Genomic DNA, 17,883 nt, shown 5'->3' on the forward strand with positions numbered 1-17,883 from the left:
GAGCCCAGGAGTCCTCCTGCCTTTGCTTCTCATGTGGGTCCTGGGGATCTGAACCCAGACACCCATATTTCCACAGCAAGCATTTCACTACCTGAGCTGTCTCTCCAGGCCTCAGTTTTCCTAACTAGTCTATGGTCCTGTAAGATATTAACAGAAGGGAACAACTTGCGAATCTAAAGTACTGCCCCAAACCATCATTCCATTCACCCAATTCCTTATTTCAGCAAGAGGGAAAACACACCAAAGTATTAATTTAGCTCTGACAGAATAGGGTCACAATTTCACAGTTTGGATTAATAAATGATTTCTCTGTCCTTCCTTTCATCTTAAGTTGGGTCAAGAATTCTGAAGAGTCCTGCTCACTCGGACCCTTCTTCCAATTCCTAAGTGAGCGTTTCCCGCAGAGTGGAGCTGGTGTCCTTGCTGCCATGGCTACCGAGCTGGGACCCTGAGAAAGCCATGAAGGGGTAGCAGGGCTGTGCCTTCCTCAGCGATGGACTTACCTTTCTGGATTTGGTTCAGAGAAAATGGACTCCCAGAGGTGCCCCCTGCTCTCAGAACATCTTCAGAGCCTTGTAGAACTCTCTGAACAAGTTTATGCTGAGGAATCTCACCCTGGTCTTAGGGGTCTCATTCACTTTATTGTTTGAGGAAATAATGTTCTTCTCAGAATACTAAGCGACAAAGTAAAATCCACCATTCATCTGAAGAGGCTGCAAACAAACCTCATAGGGGTGTGTACTTCTGCCATCTTCCCACTAAGCAGAGTTTCTATTTAGACATAAGATGACAGTAGCAATAACAAAACCAACAGAGATGCAGTGATGGCTTAGGGGTAAAAGAACATTTGCTGCTCTTCCAGAGAACTTGGGTTCAATTTCTAGAACCTACATGGTGCCTAGTGGCTTCCTATAGTTCCAATGCCAGGGGATCTGACACCTTCTTCTGGACTCTAAAGGTACCAGGCATGCATGTGGCACACATACATACACACAGCCAATGCTCATACATACACATACATACATATAGGTAATGCTCATACATACACACATACATACACACAAACAATGCTCATACATACATATAGGTAATGCTCATACATACACATACACACATATAGGTAATGCTCATACATACACACAAACAATGCTTATACATACACATACATACATATAGGTAATGCTCATACATACACACAGGCAATGCTCATAAAAACACATACATACATGTAGGTAATGCTCATACATACAGGCAATGCTCATACATACACACACATACATACACACAGGCAATGCTCATACACACACATAGGCAATGCTCATACATACACACATACATACATACATACAGGTAATGCTCATACATACACACATACATACACACAAGCAATGCTCATACAAACACATATATACATGTAGGTAATGCTCATACATACACACAGGCAATGCTCATTCATACACACACACACATACACACACAGGCAATGCTTAAACACTTAAAGAAGTTGAAAAGCTTTTTTTTTGTTTTTTTTCGAGACAGGGTTTCCCTGTAGTTTCTAGAGCCTGTCCTGGAACTAGCTCTTGTAGACCAGGCTGGCCTCGAACTCAGAGATCTGCCTGCCTCTGCCTCATGATTGCTGGGATTAAAGGTGTACAGAACTACCACCCAGCTGCACTGTGAGCTGTTAACTGCTGAGCCATCTCTGGCTTCTGTTCCCTAACTTTTGTAAGCAACATATGTGGCCTTTTCAGATGTCCTAGGGTGGGGCGAGCCCTCCTTCTCTCTCTACATACTCTCTTCTCTGCCTGGACATTTCTGCACTCAAGGTTTTCCTACCAAGACAGTCATATGTGGACACCCCAACCTGAGTCTCCCCTCGTCTTCATCGGGCTTTCCAAAGCTTACGACAGAATGGAAGGAGACATCGAGAATGTGGAGCACCTAGACCTGATGCTTCCTCATTCATAGAATGGAGGTGATGAGGATGAGCTACCCCAGAGGACCACAAGAAGAATACCGTGGCCTGGAGCAAATGAACCCTCCTGCACACTGCAGGAGCTTTTTACTTAGGCCACAGAGGAAGCAGAACCTGGAGTGCTGCTGCACCCTAGGAATGGGAGCACAGCAGAGGAGGGAAAGGCAGGGGAGAAGACACACTTGTAAGATCAGGGCACACTCCAGGACCGCACTGGCTTTTCTCTAGGAAGGTTTGCAAAGAAAAAAAAAATACACTTGGAGAAGTTTCCAGAGGGGAAAGATGGAGGGTTCTGACTCCTGGTTCTGGCTGAGGGCTGTGATCTTTCAGAAAGCCAGAGGCCACTTCTGTTAACCTGCATCCAGAAGGATCACAACTCACAGGAAGAAGGAGGCCATTAAGGAAATCTGAGAAGCTGTGCATCTCTGGGTATAACATGCTAATTTCCAAAGCCACCTCTGCTATCCAGCACTCGAACATGGGAACGAGAATATGGAATCTGCATCTTCTGTACTACAGTGGTGTGGATACAGCTGTAAAACATCTGGACAGGAGATAGTTTCGGGGTCTTTCCCGGAACCTGAACTGCTGTTTAGTCTACTGCCTGGTTTCCAGCCTTACAGAGGACCACTTGGGGGTGACGTTTGGACTCTAGAGTTTTAGGATGTGGTGAAGACTGCTGTGAAGCAAAATCAGAGCAGAGACCCCATGGCAAGGGATATATATCACTCAAGTTATTTGTGTGTGTGTGTGTGTGTGTGTGTGTGTGTGTGTGTGTGCGCGCGCGCGCGCACATGCGTGTGTATCCTACAGATTCCCCAGTGTCTATGCACACCTGTGTCCTGAGTTCCAGTTTGGAGCTATAAGAGCTGTGACAGAAAATGAGAAATAGAGAGAAAACAGAGCCATGCTTCAGTGATAAAAGCCTACCAAGGCCCTACTAGAAAATATCCATGCCCAGAACCTACTCCAAAGGGAGAAGACAGATGGATTAACACACTGATAGCCAATGAGCTTTAGCACTAAGGATGCCAACATTCACTGAGTCCTCTGTTGGTGCAGGTTCAGCTCTTTGTCTAACAGTGCCAGTGACTTGGAAGAGACATAAAATACATGCTTACATAACTGTACGAGATAGATGCGAACATGTAAACTTATAGCTATCCTTTCAATGAGTTTCCATGAATACATATTAGCATATTAAAATTTATATGAGTATCCAGGGCTCCATCAATAACCTCAAGCTTACATGCTAGAGGTGACAATGTACCAAGGATTTCAATGGGTCACAGTCTTGGCTATTCCCTAGACCCACAGGAGTTTAAAAACCAACATATTGCCTGGTACCCCCTCTATATACTCTGATATCATTCTCTGAAGTTTTGGCAAGCATTGTAATGTATTGAGAGTCGAAAGACTCCCATTTATAGTCTTGTGGATTGCTCTGAAAAACCAGTAAGACTCAGATTCCTGTGTGGCCAGCAAGAGCAGCCACCAGGCCTGACACAGTCTATTGATAGTTGATATAGCAAGGACTTGTGCACCAGGTTCCCTTGCCCTGGTATTTATCCAAGAGAGCTTAAATGGTTTTCTGTGCATGGTCAGCTGGTTTTTAGCTCCCCTGGTGAGATGCCAGGGTAGGAAGTTTTGCCAACTGAGCCAATGAAGTTACTGTAGACAGCCATAAACTAGGTGTTGTTTGCAGTATCTGAGCATTCTTCTACTAGACTGTAGAGCTCTGAACACCTCTGTCCATGGCCTGCTCATGTCCTAGGTGGGTGTTATGTGTGTCTTAGTTCTGGAAGATGATGGAGACTTTACAATTATAGATCCACACGTGGCTTCTCAAGTGCTCTGAGCCGGTACCGGGCCATCTGGCTATCAGCCAGTGAGTTCATGTTGGTGGACTCAACAACAGATCCTGCTTTCACAATGTGACTTACTAGTCATATCGGACTGGAACAAAGATACAAACTGTACACATTTCTGCATAGGTCCTACTATGTTCCTGTGGCGTGTTTCTGTGTGTGGTATGGCTGCCTTCTGGTGGATTTCATGTGGCCCTTGAGTAGTTGAATCTTCACGTCCCTTTGGGCGGCTGGTGAGAAAGGCTCTTCCTCAAGCCTCCACTGCTATGAAATAAATGACCAGAAATGTAGTTATTCAAGTAATGTTCACTTATCACGGATTTGCAGACAAGAATCCAGACACGGTCCAACTGGGTCATCTGCACTCTTTGAGGACATGTCAAGGTCAGCTGGACCATGATGTCATTGAGAGACTCGACCAGGAGCAATCTGCTTCCACTCAGATTTCCTCGATACGGCTTCTACTCAGGACCCGGCTAGCCCTAAACTTTTGTCACAGATCCCAGGTGGCTTCTTGTTCCTGTCCTGTCCTGCCTCCTGCAGATGACCTTGATCTGGATTTGTTGTCAGGCCTGCAGTCCTGAAGCAATGCCCTATAGTGTCCCAGGAAACAGACACTAAGAAAAGTGACCTGAAAGGTGACTCGCTTTCTCCAGGTCCGGGATTCTGAGTCTGCCCTGCCCTCACCAGCCTGCCCACCTATCAGGTCCCAGACTCTGAGTCTGCCCTGCCCTCACCAGCCTGCCCACCTATCAGGTCCCAGGTTCTGAGTCTGCCCTGCCCCCACCAGCCTGCCCACCTATCAGGCCAGCAGTAAGACAGTCTGTGGAAAACCGCTTTACAAATTGAAGGCCACTGTGCAAACATTAAGCATGTTGCTCATTAAAATCGAGGATTCTTGGTTTTCCAGCAAATATATCCTCACTTGCATTTGCCCTTTCAAAAGTCCACACTGAAGCAAAATTTTGTTTGCATAGCTTTGTGACACATTACCAATATTGAACCTTTAGAAATATTCCTTGTACAAGCCAATGTGAGCAAGCACACCAAGTGTAAATGCAGGAAAAGCAATCAACGGTGGAAAAAAATCTTTAATCTCCTTTTGTTCTCTTTTGCTTTCTCTGTGTGATTCCTAGTTAGACCAGCCTGTGATTTCCATGAACAAACGAGTCGTTGGTCTCTGAAAAAGTGGGTTCTTTGCCGACCCCCTTGGTTTCCAAAATCACAGGGCAAAGCAAGCTTCCTTCCCTCTTCACCCTAGTGCCCCTCCCCAGTTGAGCACCTTCTTCAGGTGTAATCAAAAACACTGGGTACCTAAGGCTGCTGGAAAGGCTTAGTGTGAAAGCAGAGGTTGCTGGGACTCAGGCTCCCAGGGTCCCTACTGTAGTGGCAGACATGACCTGAACCTGGTCAGGATCACGTTCCCACTTGCTGGAAAGCCAGCGCTATTCTCATGAGAGAGAACAGTCACACCATTGTCAGGAAGCCCTGGGGTTTATCTCCAGAGATTCCCACATCTCTCTAGCACCGAGACTTGGTGCCAACAAAGCAGGGATTCCTGCTCCCCTCCACAGCCCAGTACTTACAGATAAGCAGCCATTCCTCCAGTCACTAGATCCTACCCTGGGGCTCTAATTGCCGCGTTCTCACAGGGTGTTCTGCACAGTTGCAGAAGGGCGCACCTCCTCAAAGTGGGGCACTATGATCAACCAGCAGAGACCTGAACCGGAAACCTAAATGGCTGCTGGGTAACCAGGTGGAACTTCCTGCGCTTGTCTGCTCCTGTCTAAAATGAGAGTCATGTGACTACTTAGCTTCTGTGCCTCCTGAAATGTAAGTGAACATTGCCACAGGGTGTGGCCTAGACAGCACTGGCCAGCAGGATGTCCTAGAGAGATGGAGGTCCAGCTGCACTGTCCAGGGCAGCAGCACCAACCACGTGTCCCCTAATCACTAAGACCTTGCTCATTGAATGTTTTCTCAGGTGATATGGTTTCAGTGACCTGATGCTCACTGAGGGGGGGTCACCCTGTAAGGCCAGGGAAAGCTGTGGTAGAATAGAGAGCAGGTCCTTCAGCTCTCTAGTGCACCCTGGGAATAGCAGGACCTCAGCGGACATGACCAGTCATGGCATATGGAAGTCTACTCCTGGGCTGGGTGCCAAGACATCTAAAACCAAACTTCCCGCCAGTGTGATGACTGGATTTAAAGAAAATAAAGAACTGTCTTCACACACACTTAAGGGGGCTAAGAGCCATCCATGCTATATTATCACCACCATGCCCACTCAAAACTCAACGGCATCAGGAGTGGGACGGAATCATAGACCAGGGTGAGGGGGGAGCTGAGAGACGGGGCTGGAAGATGCAGCAGCAGACGGTGGGTAGGAACAAAAGCGTGAGTACAGGGGAGCAGAGCACCATGCTCATGTGTGAGAATTCTGCCTTCCCTGAAGGTGATCACATTACAGGTATAGAGGTTCGCAGTGTGCAGCCTTGCTCATTAGTAGCCTTTGAACTACAATAGCTAATTCTTTCTGCTGGGTAAGTAGAAAGGAAGACAGATTTTACTCATTACATTATTACTTTTGTGGATAACCCCCCATGGAGCAGCCAAGTAGGGGAAACAACTTGCTGGCTTGCCAATATTTTATATTTAACTTGCTGACTCCAGGCTCCCTCAGTCATCTGCACACTGACTATAGTCTCTTGAGAGTCTGAGGCATGAAGTTCTCAACTCAGAACTATGCTGTGCGAGTTAACAGCCATGAGTCACATGAGGATACTTAAATGTTATGTTTAAAAATAATTAGAATCAGTTAAAATTGAAAATTGACTTCTATCCCAAGTCACACAGGGCATCAGGGGCCAGCCATGTACCTGCAGAGGATGTGTCTGTCACTATAGTACATTTCTTCATATAGTGTTGCTCTGGATAAGTATAGTATATCTAAGAAAGTGCTTTCTTTGAGCACCATAACTTATACGTGAGGATCCAGAACCAAGGTCACCTCATTTCTAATCCTACAGAAGCACAAATGCCACAGAATCATTCACAATTAAAAACCAAAAGCAAAGTCCTTTACCCAGCCTTGACGTAAAAAACAGAAAGTAAAGTCCTCCCTAATAGCCAACCTTGACATCTCTTTGGAAAGCTTTGAGTGTCCCGTCCCTGGGGCACTGGTGACATTCTCAGGACTTAGTCACAGTCCAGAGCAGCAGTGTCTTTTGTGTTCTTGGTCATTGCCTGTGGGCGACAGGACATGGGGATTTGTGTTCAAGGTGGGGACTGGCAATGCCTTATTGCCAAAAAGGATTAAATTTTGGGCAATTCCAGCTTGCCCAAGGGAGATCTGGTCTGCAGAAGGCAATGACAAGGAAGAGTCACAGTAAGGCTGCAGGTAATGGAGAACGCTAAACTGCTCACTCCGTTGAAGGAAAAGAGCACGGGGCTGAACTGCTGGGTAGTCTACACTGATGAATTATCCTCATAACGGGTTGTTGTTCCCCTTCATTTTCCCAGCAATGGCATTCCCTTAGATGGCACAGGGAGGGGGCCCTGCTACATTTGAGCTTTGAGTATGATGCTGCCACCATTAGAAGCCATTATCTTCTTTAATAGGAGCCAGCTGCAACATGCCCACACAGACTTTTAGAAGCTGCAGGACCAGAACAGAATAATTTAAGCTCTGCCTTAAAGACACAGGAGCTGCCATACAACAGTGGCTGATAGCAAACAGGAAGAAGGAAGGCCCTTGTTCCCACCCTGGCCTGAACCAGGGCCAACTGCCTGTATGATGCAGCAAGTCCATCACAGTGTGCTGCCTTTCTACACCAGGACAATTGTCCCTAAGGTTACGTTAATGATGGCTCCTAATTGTTAGGTATTTACTGACAGGTTGGTTGTTAAGCACTTTGTGCCTGACATCATAGAACAGGGCAACAGCCCCATGACAGGCCACTACCACCCATCCCACAGCAATGTCAAAGCAAGGCGACATTACAAACACTGGCCTGCAGTAAAGTCAGGTGATCTGACTATTGCTTCAGGTTTCTGTGAGTCTCCCCAGTGTCCTATCAATGCATGTGTTACCCGCCCATCTCCTAGTCACTTACACATCTGTCTCCTTGTTCTCTTGATGTAGTAGTGAAGAACATAGGCTCCAAGAAACAAACACCAGGTCTGCTGTTACCTGGGAGTCTATATAAAACCCTCCTGTCTAGTCTACAAATGAGATTGTTTTGCTACTTGGCATCCATTGAAAGTTACCAGAAATAAAGACCAAGGTCAGGAGGAGTGGTGCACCGTGTTAATTCCAGCACTTAGGAGGCAGAGGCAGGAGAATCTCAGTGATTTCCATGCCAGATCGTTCTACATAGCAACTCCAAGACAGCCAGGACTACATAGAGATGCCCTGTCTCAAAAACAAAATTATAATAAGTAGTAGTAATAATAAGGAGGGGGGGTAGAGGAAGACTGGGAGAGAGGAGGGGGTCAGGTCTAACCATACAAAGATCTCGGTTGATGTGCGTTAATAAGATCAATATTATTTTTTGAGAAGCCTGGGACTCCCATGTGGGTCTGTTTTGTTAGACCAGATTATACCATAAACCGAGTTGCACTGAGAAGCTATGCCATTAGCAGCACTAAGATGAACACCACATAGAAAGCAAGAGGGATGTGCTGCAAGTCTAGGGAATGCTGGGAAATTGATGCTGTTTAGAACCAAAGTCAAAGAGGGCAGTTGCAGCATGCTTCCTGTAATCCATAAGGGCAGGGAAGAAGCATTTGTTTTAAGTCATATAAAATATATCACCTTGAAGTCCCCTCAAAATCTGCTCCCAGGAAAGCCAAGACCCTGCTTTGGGGAAACAAGACACTGTGTTTTTTAAGGTCAGGCCTCAAGTGATCCTCAGAGCTCTGCCTGCAGGTCTCTCATTAAGTAGCTTTGAACAGAGAGTTTCTAGTTAACCAAGCTGTCTCTCTCTTTCTTGCTCCAAATGCCCTTTTGAAGGGACTTTCCTATGATAGGCATCTCATTCACATAACTATGATGCATGCTTTGGAGGTATGCTGTGGGGATAGGAGTACAAGTAGATTTGCAAGCCAAATCACAGGAGGTCTGGTCAAATTGTCAGAGAGCTGATGAATAATTTTGGGCCCAGGAATTATTTACCTCTGAAAGGATGAGCCTGGCTTTCTCCTGAGCCATGAGAGAGCAGTACCACATAGTGTGTGATGGGCAGGGACAGAGGGCTAGCATTCTGCATTCACATTGGCCAGTGTGTTCTAGATGAGGAGGAGGGGCTGCTCATAAGCCAGGTTGACCGCACAAGGCTAAAGGCAGCTTTCCAGAGGAAAGACTGGGGGTCAGGCTGCAAACAGCCACAGTATCCTCTCCAAACACTTCTTCACTGTCTAACTTCCAGTTGTTAAGTGGTCAGAGATGTCTCCATGGTGTTTTTGTGAAGTGGAGCATCCGAGATGGGGGGAATGCGAATCAAATAATCCCAAACTAGTAACAAATAGAGTATACTAAGGTTTTCTTTTTTTATTTTTTAAAGATTTATTTATTTATTAAGTATACAACATTCCTTCCATGTATGCTTGCATGCCAGATGAGGGCACCATTTCTCATTATAGATGGCTGTGAGGAACCATGTGGTTGCTGGGAATTGAACTCAGGACCTCTGGAAGAGCAGTCAGTGCTCGTAACCTCTGAGCCATCTTTCCAGCCCAGGTTTTCTTTATTGAAAGGGAAACTCAAGGATCACAACAAGGAAACAGGAACAAGGTTCAACATCCAGGGGTGGCAAGCTGAAAAGGCCAAGCGGATGCTCCCATGGGTTTTTTGGTAACCAAAAGTCACACCCAACCTGGTCCAGCCTCTCAAAGGCCATTGGCTGAAGGAGTTTCCCCATCACCTCCTGCTTTTGTCTAAATAAGAGTTCTAAACCCAAAACAGAACTATATACAATAAGAACAGATATCAAGTATAGAAATTAGAACTATAACCAGTATAAACAATATTTAGCAAGAAACATATGTTAAATGTTTCAATAATTATTCTGTCCTAAGGAGCCTAAATCTTGTATTAGAAATGGCTTGGTTAGAGTGAAGGGCACAGATCTTTGGGTGGGGAGGACATTCCTTGTTGAGCCTTACCGAGCGGTTGAGTGTTTGCCATCTTAGGAGGATATTCTCGTCCGTGGGCACCTGGCCCCTGGAGAACCCTTCAATGCGTGGCATCTGCATCTGGTGTACAATGGCCTCCGGGACCCTGCAGCCCCCACCCTTGGGCCTGCCCTGGCATTCCCGCTACCTGGCCGCCACCACTGTGGAAGAATACAGTTGTGAATTTGGCTCCGTGAAGTATTATGCACTGTGTGGCTTTGGTGGGGTCTTAAGTTGTGGGCTGACACACACTGCTGTTGTTCCCCTGGATTTAGTAAAATGCTGCATGCAGGTGGACCCTCAGAAGTACTAGGGCATATTTAATGGATTCTCTGTTACCCTGAGAGAAGATGATGTTCGTGGTTTGGCTAAAAGTTTGAGCCCCAAATTTTATTGGCTTTTCCATGCAAGGGCTCTGCAAGCTCAGCTTTTATGAAGTTTTCAAAGCCTACAGCAACATGCTTGGTGAGGAAAACACCCATCTGTGGTGCACATCACTGTATTTAGCTGCTTTTGCCAGTGCTGAATTCTATGCTGACATTGCCCTGGCTCCTATGGAAGCTGCTAAAGTTCGGATCCAAACCCAGCCTAGCTATGCCAATACATTAAGAGAAGCTGTTGCCCAGATATATAAATAAAGAAGAAGGATGAAATGTGTTCTGCAAAGGTGTGGCTCCTCTGTGGATGAGACATATCCCATACACCATGATGAAGTTTGCCTGCTTTGAACGTACTGTTGAAGCATTGTACAAATTTGTGGTTCCTAAGCCCCAAAGTGAATGTACAAAGGCAGAGCAGATGGTTGTGACATTTGTGGCAGGTTATATAGCTGGAGTCTTCTGTGCAATTGTTTCTCACCCTGCTGATTCTGTGGTCTCTGTACTGAATAAAGAGAAGGGGGCACTGCTTCCCAGGTCCTGCAGAGACTGGTCTTCAGAGTTGTGTGGGAGGGCCTCTTTGCCCAAATCATCATGATTGGCACTCTGACTGCACTCCAGTGGTTCATCTATGACTCTGTGAAGGTCTACTTCAGGCTCCCTTGCCCTCCTCCACCTGAGATGCCAGAGTCTCTGAAGAAGAAGCTTGGGTTAACTGAGTAGACAGTACATCAGAGAAACACGGACTGAATCAGCTTTTTGATCAGTGTTAAAGAAAGTGAAAAGGAACTTTTATATATTTGACAATGTAGAAAATTGTCTGTTCCCGATATAATTACTGCAGTACCCTTGCTTAAAGCAAGCGTTTCAAACTCTCTGCTAAATAAACCCATCCACTCAAGAAAGAAACAAAAAGAAAGAAATGGCTTGGCTAGATCATAAGAGGAAGGTAACTACAACTTCAACACTATTGGAGGCCTGAGAAGAAAGATAATTTTACTTGAGTAGGCAGGAAGTGCAATCAAGCAACTTCTATTTGTAATGCTGCTTGGCCAAAAGCTTAAGCATATTTCTAGCTAGCTCTTACATCTTAAATTAACCCATTCCTATTATTTTGTGTTTTACCACAAGGCTCACAGTTTACAGGCAAGGTTCCAGCGTATCTGTCTCCTGCAGCGGCTACATGCTGTCACCAACTAACTTGCAGCATGCTGCCTACAAACCCCATTCAAGTGCTCAGCCTCCTGAAAGAGCCAGAGCTGTTCGTACAACTAGCATGAACCAGGAAGCTGCCATTTCTTAAAGAAGTTGCGTGGGTTTGTTTGTTTTGCTGCTAATGCTGATTCAGGAAGACCTCTCTTAAAGGAGCCATGGTACCCCTGCTTGCTGCCAACTAACAGAGCCCATCTGAAAATAAAAAATGCCAGCTATCAAGAAGCCATGTTTAAGTTTGTTCTTTTGTGTCTTTTGTGTTTTCAAGCTCTCTCAGGTTTATGTGAATGTAGTGAGTCCCACATTGGCATGCCAGTTTTGAACTCTGGAACATCTCTGAACCCATTAGTCCCATGGATCCCATCTCACCAGGAATGATCCATGCAGACTTTTAGAAACAGAACCATGTTCCCCTTGTTCATCAACTGCCAGATCTGCTCTCAGTACTGTGTTCCCTTGGGCTCTAGTTCACTGTGTGTGTCCCATGAGCTCTGCCACACACTTTCTCCAGGATGGGAAAGAGGGAGAATAATGGTTTAAGTAAAATACTGCAGGTCCCCCAAGGGGTGCAGTGACAGAAACGTTGCAGGTCCCTGAGCAGTGGCATCAGGCAGCAGGCTGTGACACCACACAGCAGGTCCCCTAACAGCAGCAGGCAATGGGCAGTGAGTCCCTAGACCTTGGCAGGCCACAAAGGCAGCTAGGTCCCAGGCAGAGAGCCCCCAAGTGGCCAGTGGGGCATGAGGGGCAGTGAGTCCCAGGCAGGGAGCCATGCAGAGGGTGAGAGACAGAGACATGGATAGGCACGCCATGCAGAATGAGGTTGGATATTTATTTAGTGTGTTATGGAAGGGCAGGGGAAAGAGAAAGATGAGAGAGAGAAACAGAGTGGGGGAAGGGGAGAAGTGGGGAGAAGAAAGAGACAGAAGTTGCCTCTTGGAGAGAGAGATGGAAAAGAAGGGACTCAGGCTGAAGATTAGCTTGCCTTGGTGGACAGGGAGGGAGTGGGTGTGGCTTGTCTCTTAAAGAAACAGGACAGATCATTACATTCCCATCTCTTTTTTTATAATAAAAGGTAGGAGGTTAGGCACAACAGGTTAAAGAAATTGGGCTGCAGATTTTCAAGAGTGTTTCCTGCTTATTTGTAGGTGTTGTCTTGGGGGGAACCTGAGAAAGCTGGGTGCTGGTCACATCCTGGGGTAGCTGGTCTCTTTGTTCCTGTCTGGTGTTTGTGGTATGGAAATGTCTTGTGTCTCTTAAACCTGATTAAGGTATTGGCAGAACAGAGGACAAAGTTAAGTTTAGGAAAAAGAATTAGTACCAGGGAATTGAGAGGGTTGTATCCTGTCATTCAGCTCCCTGGAGCTTATAAGAATCCTTTGGGTTTGTGAAAACAGAAGTTTTAGACAGCAGCAGGATGATTGTGATAGATGTTTTTGCTCAATGAAAAGTATTTTTAAACCTATGAAAGGCAGCATGAGAGATAAATTTGATAACTTGTATTTGTCCTCACTCCTTTATAACTTGCAGGTACACACCTTAATAACTTGTATTTGTATTTTGTTGAAATTTGTTTGGTGAGGTTGTCCTTATAAATGACAAAACCTCTAAGCTGTCAAACTGCATCAGAGATATATGAGGAGGATAAAATTTTGAGTTATTGATTAAAAAACGACAGAGAACTTACTTGGTTGGCACTTAGAACCTCAGGGTTCTCCATGGTCGCTGAGGGTCCTATTTGCATTTTTCTGTTTTGTGCAGGGCTTGCTAGGCTCCAGAAGATCCTATGGGCTAAGAAATCTATAGGAAGACAAGCCTACCTTGACCTGAGCAGTTAGGCTGTTGATTCCAGCAATTCTGTCCACTGTCTGGTGATTTTCAGTTTAGATGAAAGGCAGTTTTTCCCAGTGGTAAGTACTTGGCAGTGAAAATGAAGTGTGGATAGATGTTGATCTGTGCCCATTTGTCTTCTGTCTTCTTGGGGGGAAACAGAGTGTTGCTACTAGGAGCCAACCTGTATCTTTTTGTTATGAAAAGTCTTTTATTTAATTGCCATATTCTCCAGATCTTTGAGCAGTTGAGGGTTGTTTATCAGATATAGCTACAGTATAGAATCTGCCTGGAGAGCTGGGTCCAAGCTTAACTGTACTGGCTCTCAACTTAGCAGGTAAAGCAGGGTTGGAATAATTGTACCATATTTCTGTAAGAGACTAAAAAGTACATACCAATTTAAAACATGAGACTTATTGCTTTGTAGTCTGGAATGAGATGCAATAAACAGACAATTATAACATTTAACACTAAACATAGGTGCATTTAAGTTACATGTATGAACACACGTACACAGAATGAACAGGAATTGGGCAAAGTGGATGTGCTTGGTGGGTCCTACCAAAGGCATGCCACTGCACAAAACACACATGCAACAGAGTCAGCAAGAGAAGTTTAGAGACAAAAACATAAATAAACTGGGACCAGGGAGGGAATACCTCAGTAAAAATGACAGAACTTGGTCACCTGACCTGGCTCTCAGTTAAGATGGCAGCGAAGTCACCTGACCTCAGTCAAAATGGCAGAAGTTATGTGTTGTATAGAAAAGAGACCTAGAGGTGTGATCTTCCCTGTTGCTGAGCTGCCATGCCACAAGCCATGGTGGGAAGCAAAAGGCTAGAATTGAAAACAGCTGCCTCGTAGATCCAACCAATTTTGTTGACAGTAGTAGTGGTGACAGGGACAGTTTGAGGAGAAGTGGAGCCAGTGGAGCTGGCAGGACACCGATGGAGTGAGGGTTTATACCATAGCTGAAAACATGAAATCTATGAAAACAGTGACACCTCACCTAGAGAGGAGGCGGTCTCTCCTCTCTAGGTGGGGTGTGAAATCACAGCGAACACTGCAGGGCTTGTAGAAAAGTATCTCTATCTACAGGCAGGATGTTAAAGCCTGACTCTCTCTGGTATGGATGACTTGGAAGCCAGAGAGGCTAGAAGCCACTCCAAGTGGTCTCTCAAGAAAAGAATACACAAAAGGAGAAAGAAAAATTCGAGGGACCCTGCGACCCCATTTGAATGCACCACACAGCATGTGCAGTGATAGCATGGGAGGACTGACCCCGGGTTGTCTGGTCGCATTTTCAGGTATAAAAAGCAGTGAAGGGCTCAATTGTAGTCATGAAGGCTGTGCTTGGGGACTGGAAGGGGAAAATTCACCACTGAAGCTGCTGGTGTGCATAGAGGTCAGCGCTCAGGCAGATGGAACGCGTGGTTGTTCTGGAGAAAATACCCAGTTCCAGATCCTGACCCTGGGAGAGGGGTGAGAGGGCCTACCAAGTCTAATGACACCAATGTAATGGTTTAAGTAAAATGCTGCAGGTTCCCCAAGGGGCACAGTGGCAGAAATGCTGCAGGTCCCCGAGTGGCAGCAATGGGCAGCGGGCCATGAGACCAGGTCCCTGAGTGCCAGCAACCAGTGGGCAGTGGGTCCTGAGACCACGGCAAACCATGAAGGCAGCCAGGTCCCAGGTAGGTAGCTGTGAGGTGGGTGAGAGACCAAGATGGATAGACATGCCGCAAGACCATGCTGCAGGTCTCTAAAGGCAGTTGGTCTTAGGCAGGGAGCCACATGGTGGGTGAGAGACAGAGACATGGATAGGCACGCCATGCAGAGTGAAGTTGGATATTTATTTAGTGGGTTATGGAAGGGAAGGGGAGAAGAGGGAAGAGGAGAGAGAGAGAGAGAAAGAGAGAGAGAAACATACAGAGAGAAAGAGAGAGATAAACAGAGAGAAACAGAGAACGGGAAGGGAAGAAGTGGGGAGAAGGGAGAGACAGAAACTGCCTCTTTGAGAGGAAGATGAAAAGAAAGGGACTCAGGCTGGAAGCTGAAGATTAGCTTGCCTGGGGGGGGGGAGTGGGTGTGACTTGTCTCTTAAAGGGACAGGACAGACCATTACATGGAGTGAAAAGTGAAAGAAAGCTCTAGCCCATGCCTCTGCCTTCCAGATGGTGAGGACTTGACAGTCTCTTCTCTGAGTGGCTCAAGTGATGTCCCTTCAGGCCTATGAAATACCCACAGTGGTGTATAGATGGGTCATAGGTGCAAAGGGATCTGTGTTTGCCTGTGTCAGGTCCAGTAGGAAACTAGAAATGCATGGAAGTCTGTGAAGCTGCAGTCATTCTTCATCAGACAGTCATCACTCTGCAACACAATGACACAACACTTAGGACCAACAACCTCCAGGAAGGCTCATGGTTCTAGAGGTTTTGGGCCACAGCTACCTGGAACCACTGTTCTGGGTTGTGATGAGGAAGATCATCATGGTGGTGAGCGTGGGGATAGCAGGGCAGCCCACTTCATGGTGGCTGGGAAGCAGAGAGTGAGGAGGGACCAGGACATGGGATATCATTTACAGGCAAGTTACCAATAAAAAACTCACTCCCTTTCAAATAGCATCAGATTATGCATCTATCAATTGATAAATCCATCCATTAGGTCATCCGTCACATGATCCAATACTTGCTGAAAGCTGCACCTCTGAATATTGCTCTGGGGATGAAGTCTTCAAGGAATGCATTTTAGGGAAACTTTTCGTAGCTCAGTTCTTAAAACCTCCATCCCACAGGAAAAGAATTGTGCCTTGTCCAGATGATGAGACAATGTTCTTATATCTTAGAGTCCCATGACCATACTGCTGTGCTTGGCTGTCACCAGGTCCTTGTCAGCTACAGCCACAGCTGTTTGCCTGTGGCATCCACCTGGGTGGTGAGCATCTGGGCTTAAAGGGGTTTGAAGAAGCTGCCAGCTGAAGCTATTTCTTTGGAATCTTACAAGGGCTCCTCTGCTATGAAACAGCTCAGCTCTTTGCAAATCTTCTTGCTTGTGGAAACAGCAAGAATTCTGTAGGAAGTGCTGAGCAAGACCCATCATGCAGAGGAGAGAGGTCAGGAAGGCAAGGGGCAATCACTTGAGAGAAGTCCTCTCCAACGTCTCTGCCAGCCTGTCCTCTTTGTTTCTGTTTGGTTCTTCATTACCAGTTTTTTCTAGAAAAAAAAAAACAGAAATTAGTCATTGACTTAAAGCACTGCTTATACTGCATGGCTTCCCTTCTGCCTGCGGCAGAATGACCTGGAGAAACAGCTGAAACAACCGGCCCACTGCCATGCAGGCTTCTGAAAAATTTTGCTTGCTTGCCTGCCCCACCTTGTGGTTTAGAGTATAAAATGAGAATACCAACTGGACCCAGGCTTGAAGGCTTCCAGGAGCTGCACTGGGTCCCCTCTAAAGATGAAATCTCTCCTTTGCTCTCATGGGTGTCAGTGCTTTTTCCAGAAAGATTCCTGGAACACCGCCACATGGGGGAACCCTTGGTGACCAAGAAGCCAAAAGTGTCCTGAAAGAGTCAGGACCTGGGAGATCAGGCTCTTGCTTTTCTGAGGAGAATTGTCACTCGATTCAAAACCACCCATGCAGAAGGGTCACCCTGGCATCTGGAGAAAAATCAACTCACAGGCTGCAATCACCAGAGTTGTTTGTCCCTGTGTCTGTGTGTTTTATTCTATGTGAAGATAAGGGGACATAGGACGCATTCACTTTCTCCCCAACCATTAGCATAGGAACAGAATTTGAGAGACTCTGAGTGAGTTCCCATCCTCTTGTATTTTTAACAGAATGAATGTTTCTATTACAGCTCTAGAGAGTTGTGCTTTCCCACCACCTAGCCTGGAGGTGGTTCATCTACCAACCTCCTTAGTGAGAAGATTGCTTTGCCCCATCCCCAGAATTTTGATTCAAAAGGAATCTGACAGTTCCCCAGCGCAGTCTGAGAGCCACAGTTCTGGTCCTGGAGGAGGCAGAGCCCCGGAGCAGTGTGAGTGTGGTCGCACAGGTGTGCCTGCTGGACTTTCTTGTCCTCAAATTCAAGGTCACATTGTAATAACCTGAGCAGTTCAGGCTCAGGGTGAACCCTAAGTCAACCATAGCACAGTCCAGAGGATGCATACCTTATCTCCGCTTTGTGAAGCTCAGGTGGCTCTGTGGACAGTCTGGTTTGGATAGATTAGAGAGGCATTCACTTCCATTGAGAAGATGTTTCCATAATATCTGGCGGCAGGCAAGCCTATAAGGCATTTCTTAATTGATATGAGAGGGATACAGGGATAATACCACCCTACACAGGTGGTCTGGGGTGCCATAGAAAAGCCCAGCTGAGCATGCCATGGTGGGCCAGCCAGTAAGCAGCACCCCTCCATGGCCTTGCCATCAGCTCCTGCCTGGCTTG

At 46.2% G+C, this 17,883-nt stretch overlaps 1 pseudogene; it reads left to right on the plus strand.

Annotated features, from left to right (window-relative positions):
- The first annotated feature begins 5,960 nt into the window (after nucleotides 1–5,960).
- On the plus strand, nucleotides 5,961–11,117 carry LOC119819774 (annotated as a pseudogene).
- The last annotated feature ends 6,766 nt before the right edge of the window (nucleotides 11,118–17,883 follow it).

This window comes from Arvicola amphibius, chromosome 7, assembly GCF_903992535.2.
Source record: "Arvicola amphibius chromosome 7, mArvAmp1.2, whole genome shotgun sequence".
In the NCBI taxonomy this organism is placed as follows: domain Eukaryota; kingdom Metazoa; phylum Chordata; class Mammalia; order Rodentia; family Cricetidae; genus Arvicola; species Arvicola amphibius.